This window comes from Tamandua tetradactyla, chromosome 1 (genome assembly GCF_023851605.1).
Source record: "Tamandua tetradactyla isolate mTamTet1 chromosome 1, mTamTet1.pri, whole genome shotgun sequence".
Taxonomy (NCBI): domain Eukaryota; kingdom Metazoa; phylum Chordata; class Mammalia; order Pilosa; family Myrmecophagidae; genus Tamandua; species Tamandua tetradactyla.
Genome location: NC_135327.1, coordinates 213,505,609 through 213,509,918, shown reverse-complemented (window position 1 = coordinate 213,509,918; position 4,310 = coordinate 213,505,609).

Genomic DNA, 4,310 nt, shown 5'->3' with positions numbered 1-4,310 from the left:
ATTTGAGAAATCATGCCTTATAGCATGGCGCCCTAAATACCCAGTGTAATTCCCACACATGCTCTTCCCTCTTAGAATGACAATACTTCCTATCATTATCTAGTAAAATTCTATTCTTTCTTTCAGACCAAACTGGAATGTCACTTCCTCTCTGAAAACTTTCTTTGAACTGAACTGCTAATGGCTCATCCTGGAAACACAGGTTCAGGGCACAAAAGAAATCAGTAGATGATCTCTTTATTATTTGTACCATGTAAAGACTCCAGAAAGGAACTTCTTTGTTACTTACCCAGCACAAAGAGTTCAATAGAGCAGGGGAAGAAATCCCAAAACAGCTGGTCATTGCAGGGGTGGCCAAAACTGCTGTGGGTTGGGGTCCATAGTTAGCAGCAATACAGTTTGCACTTCCTACCAGAGAAAAGAGAACAATCTAAAGTGAATATGAGGTTTTATTCACCTTGGAGGATAGGGATCTATGTCACTGGGAAGTCCTGTTCTGATAAGCACTGGGGGCAGCTTGTTCCAGGTTTCTGGGTTTAAATTCTGACAAGGCCTTTGCATTAGACTTAACACCTCCCCTGCAGGTTGTAGAACAGTACACGATAGGAAAGGAGGTGGAGGTAGGTGAGGTCTGGGTCTTTTAACAGGTGTCTGTGACTTCCTGATACTTTCCCTCATCCTGAGTCCACCAGACCCCCACACCCACTCAAATTTAAATTTAAGGATTTAATTAGCATCATAAAATTTAAATAAGTACATACACATACCTAGCTATCAGATGCTACCTATTTCCTTTCTTAAGGAATAAAAGTGGGCTGTGGAATCTTAAAGATGTAATTGAAAATTATGGCCTCTCATTGTTGGAGTGTAGGAAAACCTATGAGCCAAATTTAATCTGTAAATGATTGGAAATGAAGCATGATATGTGTAAATCATCAGCATAGCGACTGCATGTGGTGGGAGCTTCAGAGCGGTGCTTTGCCTGCTTCCAGCCTACCTGCCTTTTACCCCCTCCCTTCTCCCTCTCCAATTTGCTTTTCTCCCTTCTTCTGTGTTAATCATTATGCTAAAGTTAATAGAATGAATTAAGTGCTGGGGCTTTTGTGAATTGCTACTTGATGATGTACACATGAGTATCAGAGACTACAGAACAACAGCCATTTAAGAGAACTCAGAAACATCAATGAACATCAGATACAAAAGCAAATCCTTTCTTTAAAAATGTAACTATATAATTTAAATGAGTAATCATAGCTAATTTTCAGTAGATACCAGAAGTGGAAATTTCACTTAGAGAAATTTTTTTCCCTAAAAAACAAACAAAGCCTTTGCTGGCAGAATTGCAAATTCATTTTCTAGCTAAGACTTCCGTTTACTGCCAGTTTTGGCCTTCATTTTACCAGATTTCCATTTCTTCAGAGACTGAAACCGCTGGGATGAGAGACGGTTCCACAATCAGAGCTAAACCTGCTCTTATGCTGTCTTTTTCCAGGACATTGATGTTCAAATAGTTGTCTTTAACCACTAACAGCTGTTTTGGGAGATGATATCTCAGTCTCTTTGATTCTCAGAGTCTTGGAAAATTGAGTAGTCCTGCTGCTTCTCCATCCTTCTCTGCTCTTTCTGGAAATTGTCTTTAATAAGATATTCACCCTAATGGTGTATAACCATAAAGCTTCATATGATATTTCCTTTTACTCATTTTTCCTGCCCCTGCAGATGCCTGACCCGATTTCATGGCAGTTTTCTCACAGTTAGAACATGAATTTACTACTTTTTTTTTTAATTAAAAAAAAAATTAACTAACACAACATTTAGAAATCATTCCATTCTACATATGCAATCAGTAATTCTTAATATCATCACATAGATGTATGATCATCATTTCTTAGTACATTTGCATCGATTTAGAAAAAGAAATCGCAAGACAACAGAAAAAGAAATAAAATGATAATATAGAGAAAAAATAAAAATAAAAAATACAAAATATACATAAAAAAACAAACAAAAAAAAACTATAACTCAGATGCAGCTTCATTCAGTGTTTTAACATAATTACATTACAATTAGGTAGTATTGTGCTGTCCATTTTTGAGTTTTTGTATCCAGTCCTGTTGCACAGTCTGTATCCCTTCAGGTCCAATTACCCATTATCTTCCCCTATTTCTAACTCCTGATGGTCTCTGTTACCAATGACATATTCCAAGTTTATTCTCCAATGTCGGTTCACATCAGTGGGACCATACAGTATTTGTCCTTTAGTTTTTGGCTAGTCTCACTCAGCATAATGTTCTCTAGGTCCATCCATGTTATTGCATGCTTCATAAGTTTATTCTGTCTTAAAGCTGCATAATATTCCATCGTATGTATATACCACAGTTTGTTTAGCCACTCGTCTGTTGATGGACATTTTGGCTGTTTCCATCTCTTTGCAATTGTAAATAATGCTGCTATAAACATTGATGTGCAAATGTCCGTTTGTGTCTTTGCCCTTAAGTCCTTTGAGTAGATACCTAGCAATGGTATTGCTGGGTCATATGGCAATTCTATATTCAGCTTTTTGAGGAACCGCCAAACTGCCTTCCACAGTGGTTGCACCATTTGACATTCCCACCAACAGTGGATAAGTGTGCCTCTTTCTCCACATCCTCTCCAGCACTTGTCATTTTTTGTTTTGTTGATAATGGCCATTCTGGTGGGTGTGAGATGATATCTCATTGTGGTTTTGATTTGCATTTCTCTAATGGAATTTACTACTTTTGCCACCAAGGAGCAGCTCTCTCTCCTATTTTTCAGTATAGAATCTGCATATTTTTGTAATGCATAATTACATCCTCGGTTTCTTTACCTATTGTGCTAGTATGAAGGTATTATGTACCCTAGAAAAGCCATGTTTCAATCCTGATCCAATCTTGTAGGACCAGACCTGTTGTTTACTGTGGAAACCTTTGATTTGACTGTTTTCATGGAGATGTGACACATTCAACAGTGGGTATTTCATTTTGATTAGATGGAGATGTGACTCTGCCCATTTAAGGTGGGTCTTGATTAGTTCACTGGAGTCTTTAAAAGGGGAAATATTTTGGAGAAGCCTCAGAAGTGACATGCGCTGACAGAGCCAACACAGAGACCCAGATGTTTGGAGATGCAGAAAGTAAATGCTCCTGAGGAAGCTTTTGAAACCAAAAACCAAAGATCCCAGCAGATGCCAACCATGTACCTTCCCAGCTGACAGAGGTGTTCTGGACCTATCGGCCTTTCTGGAGTCAAGCTAGCTTTCTCTGGATGCCTTAGCTTGGACATTTTTACAGCCTTAGAACTGTAAACCTGCAACTTAATAAATTCCCTTTTAAAAGTCATTCTATTCTGATGTATTGCATTTCTGAAATCTTTAACAAACCAATACACTGGTCAAGCTGTTCTTTTTGTCGTTTTTTTAGTAGCAAACTTACAAAAATATAACATGTGCATAGCCTTTGCACTGAATTTAAGAATAGATGAAGAAGTACATTCAACAAAACTTCACCAAGGATTGCAAAGTTCAATGGAGGAGGTATAAGACAACCAATGAGAAAACTTAATAGATACATAAGAATTCTTCCAGGGAATGCACAGATGGAGTGATTTATAATTCTCAATGGTCAAATAATTGTTATATAGTGGGGCATAGAATTAGGGCATCTTAAGAAAACCCTCCCTCAAGTATTTGTTGTTGATTAAAGATGGGGAGAAGATTGGAGACACTAAAGCTAAAATGAACATTATGATTGCCCCTTGCTCTAGCTATTCTGAGAGTCTCCCAAATATACTGGGAAGGAAATAAAGTAGTTTGAGTAGGTGTCCTTCAACATGCTTTTGTGACCTTAGTTTGTAAGTCTGGTGCTTCCTGAATTAGATATGCTTTTCTGAAGGAGTGGTAAATGTTTGAAATTTCAAGTTACTTTCATTTGACAGTAAGGGTGCTTTCATTTTCATTCCTTTCCTATATTCTATGCATTCTTTACTGATGCAGATCAGACAGTTCATAAAAATGCATCATGGAACCATTTAAACTATATGATTAGCTGCTAATATATGATATTAACTTGTAGGATTTTTGTGGAGATTATCATGTCTAATTATATTTGATGGTATATGATAATTAACTGTTTGGTTGCATTTTAAAGTATGATGACTTGAGAACATTCATCAATCCGTATATGGTTCAAAGTCTGATATAAAATTGCAGCAGCTCATTTTAATTGTTTTTTAAGTAATCAAACTGACATCTCTCATAACATAAAGCTTAAAGGAGACTGATTTAATTTATG